Raw genomic sequence first — 12789 nt, 5'->3', positions numbered from 1 at the left:
GAAATTACATGAATGAACTTTCATACGATGTGCTTTAGAAGGACCGTTTACCCATGCATGAGTTTATAACATGCATTGGTCATTTAGAAAATGGTGGATCTCTGGCTTGTACAGGTCTTCAAAATGTTGACACACTATCTGATACAAAAACTAACATTTTTTTTAAATATCACCACTGATCACATCAGGAGAGTCTTATCCATTGAGCCGATGGTCGTGCTTATTCATGGTATATTAAAATTTTAGAATTCAAATTTGGCTATAAATACTGCATGTTTTCCTTTAACTATTCCATTAATTTTTGAGAAAATGTCTGCCAGATGTGTCTGAGTAATTTATCAGTTTGTCTTCCAAGTAAAAAACATGTTCCTTAAAACAGCTAGCCCACCTCATAGTTTGAACAATCATATAGCACTTTTCCTTAAATCATATTCTAGAAGCCAAATCTACTTTATACATACTTCCTGTTTCATACACAAATGTTGAAAAATATTAACTAAGCATGTGGTGACGAAGACTGCAGTGATTGCCAGTACAGTTTGCTGTCCCTGTCTTGGTTTTTGCCAGGGTGTTAGCACTGTCAGTGCAAATTGCAGTACAGAAGGAAAAAGTAGATAATACACAATATAATACACAGTACTGGTCACTTTACTACTAATGTAAAAATTTCACAGACTCTGAAAAGGTCTTGAGGAGCTCGAAGATCTGCAACGGCAAACAGAAACACTAAAAACATCACCCAGGATTTGCAAGCAGATTTATTTGTCAGTGGGCACTGACCTCAAGAAAAAATATCAGGCCCTGAAGGCTCGAGGAGGGAGGTTTTTATGGGGCAGATTGCAAAGGGGAAGTACAGAGGCAGAATACTTGGCTATCTTTGATTGGTTCTCACAATATGCATCATAGTGACCAGCTGTGTATCACAGTGACCAGCTGTTTCTAGGAGACAGAAGTAACAGGAACTGTTACCTGGGCAATTAACAGAAATTGAAGTATATTAGTGCAGTGAGGGGGCATTTTCTGCTACAGGTCCATACTTGGAAATATATTGTAGTGGAAGGTATAGGGGGCGGGGAGCGCGGACATAGGGAGTATCCTAAATTAGATAGGGCAAGTCTCGTTGAGAAGGTAGAATTACAGATGAGTATAAAATGACAGCAAGCAAGTTAAGTCCCAGATGAAATATTTATTTGACTAAATCAGTGATTTTTCAGCTAGGGATCTTGAAAGGGGACACTTGGGCTGTGAGAATACATTTTTATTTGTAACATTTGGTTGGATGGGCCTGGGCCTGCTACTGGCATCCATTTAGTAAAAGCCAGAGGTGCTGCTAAGCATAGAATAGCTCCCCACAAGAAATAATTATCAGCCAAAAATGTCCATAATGCTGAGGTTGAGAACTGCTGTAAACCAACATTAAGCAAGAATAGACCTCCTGCTGTGAGTTAAAACAGCAAAAGTAGTTGTATAAAAAGATAAATTTCAGTTAAGGAAGCAACTCTGAAGAACAATCCATGTAAATTGCTTATTCTGAATAACAGACTAGGAAGGAACCACTGAAACCTCTGATTTATCAGAACCCAGAAAAAATTGTGATGGGTGTAACATTGAGGAAGAAGGGCCTGAAACTGAAGACTGTGGAGAGGTGAAAGTTCAGTTGCTAAGTTAAAAACCCTGGGAAACAGTGTTTATCATTCCAAAACATATGATATCCCGTTAAACTAGGGTACTCGCTTGCTGTGATCTGTTAGCACTGTTTCAGAAATTGTAGCCAATAAATGAAAAACTAACTTAGAAATTAAAAAACAGCTATGGCGAATAAAGAGGGAAAGTTACAGTATTGAGATATTTATAAATACTCACCATGCAGAGTCCATGGGGAAATGAGAGTTTATTAGGACAGCTAAATGAATAGAATATTTGGATTATTAATTATGAATATATGGGTTATATAGTGGTAGTAATCTAGTTTGTTTTTTTTTTTATGTGGGTTTGGTTGGTTGGTTGGTTGGTTGGAGACAGGGTCTCGCTATGTAGTTCAGGCTGAACTTGAATTACTATCACCGTGTCCTCTTCTGAATTCTTAATGACTGCTAAATGACACAAAAAACTAGTAGTATTGCTAGTAGTATTCCAACAATTTGTATATTGAATTTGTCAGTAACAGGAAGATTCCGTAATCTTTTTGGATTCAGTGATAGTGACTAAGTATTGTATTCCCTTGTTAGTGCTGCCACCCACAGAAGCATTATGATAAATGATTTTGCTCACCGGTTCTGTTCTCATGGTGCTAGTGTCATTCTATAGTTTTGTGTGAGAATCTCGTTGTAGTTGAGCTTGATCAGAGGACAGTTTAGAATCAATAAACAATTACGCCTAGTGGATCTGAAGATTGAATCACTGGAGTTTGCTGACATGGTTCAAGTGATATGCAGCAAAACATAGACCTCCACTGTAACATTTATTGTGATTAACTTTTGAGAGGAAGATTAAAGGGCTTAATTAGTAGTTGATGAATGATAAAAATTGGAAGATAGAAATTTTATGAGTGACTGAATCAAGGACCAAAGAAGCATCAGTTAGCTGGGGAGGTGGGGTGGGGGTACTAATCCTAACTGATAAAATGTAATACAGATAAAAGTGTTACCCTGTGTTTGATTAAAAAAAATAAAGACTAAATGCCACCAACAAAAATAAAACAACTATGAGAAATACTTGATTGATCCAAAAGAAAACAAAAGAGGAAAGGAGACAGAAATAGCAGGACAAATAGAAAACAAATAATAAGATGATAGATTCCAGTATGTACCAGCAATCACACTGGTTATTGATGTGAATGTTCTGAACACTCCATCTAAAAGGCATAGGTAGTCTGATTGGATGAAAAGATCCCAATTAAATGCTACTTATAGGAAGTGTACTTTACAGGTAACAACACAAGCAGGGTTAAAAGTAGCCAAATAAAAAACACCTTGTTAATGCTTGCCAAAAGAAGGCTAGAGTGGCTGTATTAAAAATAGACAAAATAGATCTCAGAGGAAAGAGAGGATAATAAGCCCATTTTGTGAAAAGTAGTGATCAGATCCACTAAATCTAGTGGATTTAACAACCATTAGCATTTTATGCACCTAAAAACAAAGATTCAAATAAAGCAAATACCACCAGGCATGGAGGGGCTGAGACAGGAGGATCACCATGAGTTCAAGGCCAGCCTGAAATAAGTAGCAAGACCTTACCTAAAAAAAAAAAAAAAGAAACAACCTTATATAAAACCTGATAGAACTGCAAAAAGGAATAGTCAAATCATATTTGAAGATTTTAGTACCTCATTTTCAATAATAGACGGAATAAATAGACATGAAGTCAGCAAGTATTTTCTAGTATACCAGAATAGTACTGTCAACCAACTTGAACTGATTTAATAATTACAAAACACTCCTCTAAACAATAGCAGAACAAAGCTACACATAACTGTATTTTGAAGAATGAAGTTACATGCAGTATGTTCATGACTGAAATGGAATTAAATTAAAAATAAAAAAGGGAGCTTTGTGGTGTCATATACCATGTAAGGCAGAGGCAGCAAGGTTGCAAGTTCAAACTCAGCCTGGGCAACTTAATGACTTTTTTTTTTTTTTTTTTTTTGGTTTTTCTCTGGTACCAGGAACCAAACTCACGACCTTGCGCTTGCCAGGCAGGCGCTTTTGCCACTGAGCTAAATCCCCAGCCCCCCAACTTAATGACTTAGTGAGACCCTGTCTCAAAATTTAAAAATTAAAGGGTGGGAAGTAACTCACTGAAAGGCCCTGTACTCAATCTCCAGTACCTTGAAGCAAAGGGGAGGTCCATAAAGAAAGAACCTTGGGAAATTCCAATTTGTTTAGCAACTAAATGTCATACTTCTAAAATAACTCGTGGATCAAAGACATTAAAATAGTTTGAGTGGAATAAAAACAGAATATTTGAGAACTAAAGCATTATCTAAGGAAATTTGCAGCAGTGAATATTTTAGAAAAGAAAAAGGTTTGCGCTTCCACCTTAAGAAATTAGAAGAACAGATTAAACATAAATAGGGAGAAATAAATAGCTGTTAAAAGAAATCAGTTAATTAGAAAACAATAGAAAGATTTAAAAAAATCAGTAAACTCTAGGTAACACCAATAAGGAGAAAGACAAAAATTCCTACTACATAGAAGGACAAGGTTGACATCACTACCACTTCTACAGCTATTGAAAGAATAATGGAGATTACTGTATTATAAACAGCTTTATGCCAACTAAGTAGAATCCAAATTTGACAAATTGGATTAAATAGACCATTTTCTTGAAAGACAGATTGCTGAAGCTTACTTGGCGGGGAGGGAAAGATATACTGAGTTACCTGTGTCAGAATAATTGAATATTTAGCGGATAAGCTTACCATCAAGAAAATAATGGACCGGGGGTTGTGATACACACCTGTAATCGCAAGAGTTGGGAGGCTGAGCCAAGAGGATCAGGAGTTTGAGGCCAGCTCATGCTGTGTATCAAGTTCTGCCTGAAGTCCATAGTGAGATCTTGTCTGCGAACCACCACACCAAAAAAGAAAGGGAGGGGACTTTGGACTCAGAGGATTTCTACCAAATGTGTAAAGATGAAACAAGAGAATTACTGTACAGACTTTTCCAGAAGTTCAGAGAAAGGAATAGTTCTTAACTCATTCTTTATAGGTCAACATTATCTTGAAACCAAAACCATCAGAAAAATTGCAAATTAACAGTATTCATAAAGATGAATGGAAAGCTAGGTGTGGTGGCACATACCTAGAATCCCTGCATTCTGACAGGCTGAGGAGGATCGCAAATTAGAGCCCAGCATGAGCAGTTTAATAAGACCTTGTCTCCATCAATCATTTAGTAACTTTTTATAAAGGCCTGAGGATTTAGCATAGCCAAGGCCCAGGGTTCAGTCCCCAGTACCAGCAGGGTGGGGGTACATACCTGCAATCCCAGCACTTAGGAGACTGAGGCAGGGGGATCACTGAGCGTTTAAGGCCAGCTTGGGCTACGTAGTGAACTCAAGGCCAGCATGAATGTCATAGCAAGACATTGTCTCAAAAAAAAAAAGCAAAAATACTAAATTCTAGTCAAACTCTAACTTTGAGATAATACATCATGACCAAATGAGTTGTTTATTCCTAAAATACAAGACTAATTCAAAATTCAAATTTCAGTGTCTAACTCATTATATTGACAAACTGCATATCAACAGGTAAAAATATAAGCACCTAGGTTCCATTTCTGATTAAATCCTCATACCCTCAGTAAAAACAAAACTAGAAGGGACATTCCTTGACTAGAAAAAAGCCATCAATGTAAGTAGTTCAGCTATTGTTGTATATATGGTAAAAGGCTAGCTAGATTCTTTCATTTCTAAGATCAAGCGTAAGATGTCCACTTTTACTATTTCTACTCTAGATTGAAAACAAGTAAAACCTTTTAATTTGTATGACCTGATCACTTACAAAGAAAAGCTGAAGGAGTCTACAGAAAAGGAATAGAACTGGTAAGTAGCCCATTAGTGAGTTTAGCCAAGGTCACAAGTTACAAGCTCAGTATATAAAAATCTGTTGTATTTCTGTACAATAGCAGTGAACAATCTGAGACTGAAGCTTTAAAGTACCATTTAGAATAGCATCCAGAAATATGAACTACTTAGGGATAAATCTGACAACGGAAGTTGAAGACCTATAGAGTCATTGCAGTTCTAGCAGGCTTAATAGAAAGCTGGTGCCAAAATTCGTATGGAAAGTGCAGAGGAGCCACAGTAATCAAAATAACTGAAGAAAACGGGGGGCTGACTAGGCACCAGTGTGGTTTCAAGAAAGTATGAAACTATAGTAATCAAAACAGTGATACCACTGGAAAGGAGAAGGAGATAGGAAGTTCAGAAAGAAGCTCACATGTATGGAAAATTAATTAACTAAAGTGCAAATGCAGTTCTGGTGCCTGCCTGGCAAGCACGAGGTCCCGAGTTTGATTTCCAGTACCTAAAAACAAAAACAAAAAGAAAACAAATGCAGTTCTGAAGAGAATGGATAGTTAAACAAATGATACTGACACAGTTCCATGGGCAGATGTACAAAACAAAGAAATTAGATTCACACTTTATACCAAATATAAAAATTAACTCAAAACAAATCACATAGACAAAAATCATAAAGCGTCTAGAAGAAAATGAGAAAAATCTTTGTGCCCTTAGTTTAGGCAAAGAGTTCTTGAATATGATACCAAAAGCACAATTCATTAAAAAAAGTATTATCACTTGGAGTTCAACAAAACTGAAACCATCTACTGTTCAAAAGACAATGTAAACAAATGAAAAACCAAGCCACAGACTCGGAGAAAATCTTTTAAATCATTTATCTGATAAAAGATTGCATCCCCAGAATACAAAAAAACTGTGAAAATTTAGCAATGAGCAAACAATTCAAAAGACAACAGGAAAAAAGAAAACAAAATAATAATAAGCAAGTTTAAAATGCCAAGAGGTTTGAATATGTAGTTCACCACAGTAGATATATAACAGGGAATTACAAAGTAACATAATAAGATAATGAGACCAGCACATAGGTATTAGAATGGCTGCACATTGAAAATAAGGACTAAAGTGTTTTGTTCAAAAGGAAGAAGAGCTAGAGCTGCTAATGGGAATATATGATGATACAACTACTTTGGAAAACAGTTTGATAATTTCTTAATAAGCTAAATGTAAACCATAGATCTAGCCATGTCACTTCTGAGTATTTACCCAAGAAAAACATGTCCACACAAAGACTTACCTGTGAATGTTCATAACAGCTTTATTGTAATAACCTAAACCGTAAATAGCCAGGTGCATGGATAAAACAGTTGTGGTACATCTGTGTATAATAGAATATTACTCAGCAATAAAAAAAAAAAATGAACTATCAGTAGACATAACAACATGAGTGAATTTCAAAACAATTATGTTGAGTGCAAGAACCTAGACTAAAGACTACATGATATGTGGTTCTCTTTATTTAAAACTGTAGAAAAGGAATTTAGTCATAATGACAAAGTGCAGGTCAGTGGTTGCTTTGGGACTGGCAGGGAGCTGTGAGGGTAGGGTGGGGAGGTGTGTGGAGAGAAGGGACTACAAGGGGCATAAGGAAACTTGATGGTGCGGAGTATGTTCGCCCTCTGTAGCTTCGTGGATGTATATAGAAGTCAAAAGTCAGCAAAGAGTACACTTTAAATATGTGTATTGTGCTCTCTGTCAACCATAACTTGAGAGAGAATAAGATTGTCCATGTACAACTGGTACAGATGGAGCTTAGAAACCATGTGTCTATACCTTGAGATACATAAGGTAATGAAACATCTGGAAAAGCTGCTGAAAGACTGGGTTATGTTAATAGAAGTACACCGTTTAAATTCTCCTTCATGTGGGCAAGTCCTCACTTGAGGATGTAGAAAAATGGGAGTGTGTTGGGAGAGGCGTAATCAAGCTGGCATGGAAATTGAAAACTCTGCCCTGAGGAGTAGTTGAATGAACTGGAGATGAAAGGTGTCCTTAAGGAAGAATAAGATTTGAGCTGTGCTCCTAATAAAATGTTTTTAGGTGGCCATCTCCTTTAAAGCAAGGGTTAGACTTATTTCAGATAGTAGTGGTAGATAAAATTCAGACATGAGAGTATAACAGGGACTTCAGTTTGGTTTTGATATTCAGAAAAATAACAGGAAGGTGGCTTCCTCAGATGCCTCTCCTCTCTGGAAATGTACAGGCATGGGCCAGGTGACCACTCCATGAGGGGTCGTGGAAGGAATCCAGCCTTGTATTGTTGCCACATCCTTACCGGTTTTTTTTTGTTTTTGTTTTTTGGGGGATCTTTTTGAGACAGGGTCTTCCTATGCAATTCAGGCTGGCCTTGAGCTTACTTTGTAGCCCAGGCTGGTCTCGAACTCGCAACGATCCTCCTGCCTCAGCCTTCCAAGTGCGGGGATTACAGGCGTGCCCCACCACACCTGGCCCACATCCTAACTTTGGTATAGCACATACTTCACATGTGCTATAGCACATGCTTCATAGAGGAGCCTGCATCTTTTTTGAGGTTCAGGGGTTTCCTGTTACTGTTCTCATGGTCCAGATGAAGAAAGCTCATTTCCTAGGTAATTCATTAGGAGTCTGAGATGGAATTCACACCTACCTGTGCCAAACCCGTATTAAATTATACCTGTTTCTAATTTATTCATTTTTATAGCCGTGGCTTAAGATCTAACCCTTGAGTGCTTATTTACTTAATGTACTGGTGTTTTTGTTTATTTTGTATGGTGCATAGTTGCCATAAGAGAACCGTGTATGATACAAATAGAGTAGTCCCTTAGTAATTCTGCCACAGCTTTTTAAAGAAATTTGTACACCCAGGCATGGTGGCACATGCCTGTAATCCCAGACTCAGGAGGCTGAGGCCAGAGGATCGCCACAAGTTGGAGGTCAGTCTGAGTTCAAGCCCAGCCTGAATTACAGAGCAGTACTCTGTCTCAAAGAAAAAAGAAGAAGAAGAAAAAGGAAAGAAATTTGTACAAAACTGATTTCCTTATGCCTTTTAAAAAATGGTTAATTTTACCATCCTTATTTTTAGGTAACTAGCAGACGGTGGTGAGACGGGACTTAATTCTCTCACTACTAACAGCCAAACAGATGTGGTGTTTACACTCTGTGCCCACCACGTGCTATATAAAGAAGGTGTGGCTGCCTTGCTCAGCTTATATTTGGTTCCCTCCTTTGCCATGAATGCATGTGTTCACTGTGAATGGCTATATTCATTCATTCTGTGAGAGAAATAGGTTTGCTGGCATATATAAGAAGGGGGAAGGGTGGAGCCTTTTCATAGCTTGCCCGTTTAACAGTGACTCATAGTTACTAAACTTGTTTAGAGTAATCTTTGACACCAGAAGTTTATTAATAGATTTTTCTTAGTCCATGATCTTTCAGTTTAGACTGCTCAGAGGTTTTCTTCAGTAAAGAGGGGCGGGGAGGCTGGAATTTTAAAATGCATTTAACACAGGAATTAATGTGATAATAGACCTTTTCTCATCATCAAATATTCAGCACTAGCAATATTTGTCAGTTTACTTTTAGATTGCATTTTCACATCTTTGCCTTCATATACTTAATGTAAAAGTTTTATTCAATGAAGTCATTTAATCTCTTTTTGAAATTGAATTGATAGTTAAGGCAGTAAATATAGGCTGGTGTATATTAGGAGATTCTCATTTAAAATGATTTTTTTGTAAAGAGTGGGTTTAAAGAGACACACACCCAGGAAAAATGTTAGACAAAGCCAGCAACAAGTTTAATGTGATTTTATAGGGGTGGAGATGATGAAGGGTATTTATTGGTGGAAGGTAAGGCTAGAGATGTAAATCTTGATAGGTGTATATACACCCTAAAGATATATTGAGGGAGCAGAAGAAGTCTTTTGTTGTTGTTTTACTTTGTTTTAAATGTTTATTTTAAAATTATCAATTCAGTTTGGGGTTTTTTTTGTTTGTTTATTTTGTTTTCCGGTACCGGGAATCAAACTCATGACCTTGTGCTTGCCAGGCAGGCGCTGTGCTGCTGAGCTAAATCCCCTAAAGTTATCAATTCAGAAGAAGTTGTAAAAGTATAGAGAGCTCTCCTGTACCCCTCCCTCACTTTCCCCCAACGGCTACATCTCACGTAATTATGCGCAATATCAAAACCAGGAAATTAGCATTGATACAATCCCCAGGACTTACTCAGATTTCACCGGCTTTACAGTTTAGGCATGCTCTGTGCCGTTGTAGCACATCTGCAAGCATGCGGTTATTTTATAACCACTGGTATATTCATGATGTGGAGCTGTTTTATCACCACAGCCCCTTCTTCCTACCCTAGAATAGCCACACCCATCTCTCTCCCAACTCCTAATCACTGCTGTTTATCACTAATCTGTTATACAAACCTATAAATTTTGTTGTTTCAAGAGTGTTATAGCCGGTGGTGCACATCTGTAATCCCAGCACTCAAGAAGCTGAGGCAGGAGGATTGCTATGAGTTCGAGGCCAGCCTGGGCTACCTAAGTGAGTTCAAGGCCAGCCTGCATTACATGGCAAGACCCTGTCTCAAAAAAAAAAAAAAAAAAACAAAAATTAAAGTGTTATGTAAATAGAGTCATACAGTATATAATCTTTTGAGATTGCCTTTTTTTCCTACACAGCATTATTCCTGTGAGATCTATGTTAGTAGTTGCATCAGTTCATTGTTTTTGGTTGCCGAGTAGCCCTCCATTCTGTGGTGCTACCACACTGTTTAACCATTAACCCTTTGAAGGACATCTGGGCTGTATCTGTTTTCTGATTTGACTATTAAAAACAAAGCTTTTATACACATTTCTGTATAGATCCTTGTGTGAAAATAGATTTTCATTTCTCAGATAAATGTTCAAGAGTATAAATCCTGGGTCTTATGGTAAATACATTTAATATTTATAGCAAACTGCCAAGTCTTCCAGAGCCACTAGGCTGTACTATGTTCTCCTCAGCAAGATGTCAGAGGGACAGAGGTGGGCAAGATTGAATGTGTGTTTGGAAAGGTGAACACATTTGCAGAAAAATGAACTTGGTAAAGGAATTCTGGAGACAAAGGTTAGGTGTAAGGAGAAGTAAGGTATGAAACTAGATTTCTGAGAGAAAATTTAATGGTTATCTACACTCTGCTCCAGGTTCACTTATCCTTTTCCCATCTTCTACTCCCCAGATACTTGCCAAAGTGCAGGTCAGCAGACTACAGCCCAAGCTAACCACTGCCTCGTTTTGCAAATCATGCTGCCTTGCCACAGTCAGACCTGTCATCTGCTTGTGGTCTGTGGCTGCTGTCCTGCTTTAGCAGCTAAGTTGAGTAATTGTGACAGAGCTGTGTGACCCACAGAAAGTTCTCCACCCGTTTACCTGGGGAAACTGGATACACACATGCATGAGATAGAGCATAGCGGCAGTTCTTACTTTGTTTAGGAATTAAGGCACAGGGAAAGGAGAACTTGTGTTTCATATGTGTTTTGCATTTAACCTTGGTATTCAGCCAATGGGCAGAGGATCTCATGAGAGCAGGTCTGCCATGGCTTCAGGTGCCCCTCTCACTCCCTCCTTTTCAAGTTTTACTCTATCCTGTCTTAGCTACTTTTTGTCTTACTTTTCTCATTGCTGAGACAAAATACTCAACAGCCAAAGTTAAAGGAGGAAGGTTTATTGTAGCTCACAGTTTGTGGTGGTTTCAGTCCATAGTCAGCTGGCTCCATGGTAGGGTGGCATGGCAGAGAAGCATCGAAGAGGAGAAACAGTTCATGGTGGGTAGAAGGCCAGAAAGCAGTGAAGTGGAAAGCAGCAAAACAGCAAGCAACTACAGTAGCCATCTTTCTGTCTCTTGTGTTCTGTCTAGGATGCTTACCCTTAGGGTGGTTAGCACGCACACCCAGGGTGAGCTGCCTTCACATCCACACCCAGAACTGTGCCAGACAGGTCAGTGGGCTGGTTTGGTAATCACATACTCTTGATCCTAGGTCACACACTATGGACAGCGCCACCTCTGAAAAGCCCCACCTACACTGCATGAGGCTTTAGGGAGACATCTAAACACAAGCCATCACATTAACTCATTGGGATCCTACATAAGATTTTTATTTTTTAAAAATGGCAGTAGGCAAGAGTACAGAGTAGGCTATCACTGGGCCCAAAAAGTTTAAAAACTGCTAATTGAGATGACCTTTTCTCCCCATTATACTGGGGATTCGATCAGGGGTCTTATGTATGGTAGGCAAGTGTCCTACCACTGAACTGTATCCCCGGTCCTCTTCATTTTGAGACAGCATCTAGCTGTGTTTCCCCAGACTGGGTTCCAACTTACAGTGCTCCCACCTCAGCCTCCTGAGTAGCTGGGACTGCAGGTAGACATCGCCACACCTAGCTTGAGAGACTTCTGACATCTCTGAATGCTTAAGATGCTGCAGTTCCTCATGCAGCATCACTTCACACTGACCATATTCAGCTTGAGATTCGTTTTCTCTTCCCCACTATTGGGTGCTCTTCTCATCTGCCTTGGAGAAATGCTGTCACTGTATTGTGGGCCCAAAACCTTGGAGGGCTCAGATTCAAATTTCTTCTTGCTCCATCATCTGCTTACCAAAGTCCAAGTTACTACAGATGATTAGGGAGAGAACAGGGCAAATTTATTTCTCCTTCTTTCTCTTTTCATCAGCACTGTGTATGTAGTATGTAAGAGAGATGTTTCCTTAAGCTAGGAGTTTTAATATTTCTATATTTATATTACTTGTCTATACAAGGTACTGTAATATGTTTTGAGACATGCTCATTCAAAAAATTCAGAAAGTACCAAAGAGTGTAAAGGCAAAACCAATGCTGTCCCTAATTTAGTACCACATGAGATGACTACCATTAGCTGTGGAGAAAGCCTCACAGATTCCTGTTCTCATACTTGTCCCTCGCTCTGGAGCACTTAAGAGCAGATAAGCCATGCTCCTCGGTAACCTGGTGGGTTTTTTAATCTTATGTTAGCATCTTTTATGTCAGTTCCAGTCTTGCATCCCACCAAACAACTGTGTCCCTTCAGGTACCTTGTTGCCCTTCCTTCCTGACAGAGGGGACTTAGGTCTGTGCATAATCAGCTCTGCAGGAGAGGGCTGTGGTCTGGAGGCACCGGCGGGTAGACGGAAGGCTGCTTCTCTACTCTTCCGTAAATGTCTTCACC

General features: G+C 38.7%; 1 protein-coding gene across 3 annotated transcripts in view; it reads left to right on the top strand.

Annotated features, from left to right (window-relative positions):
• The window catches only part of Cab39 (calcium binding protein 39), an 88449-nt gene that overhangs the window by 39241 nt on the left and 36419 nt on the right, over nucleotides 1-12789 (top strand). The gene's annotated exons all lie outside the window — the stretch shown is intronic.

This window comes from Chinchilla lanigera, unplaced genomic scaffold, assembly GCF_000276665.1.
Source record: "Chinchilla lanigera isolate Chin_1 unplaced genomic scaffold, ChiLan1.0 scaffold00052, whole genome shotgun sequence".
NCBI lineage: Eukaryota > Metazoa > Chordata > Mammalia > Rodentia > Chinchillidae > Chinchilla > Chinchilla lanigera.
The sequence above is the reverse complement of the archived record's forward strand: the minus strand, read 5'-3'. Positions and strand labels throughout refer to the sequence as shown.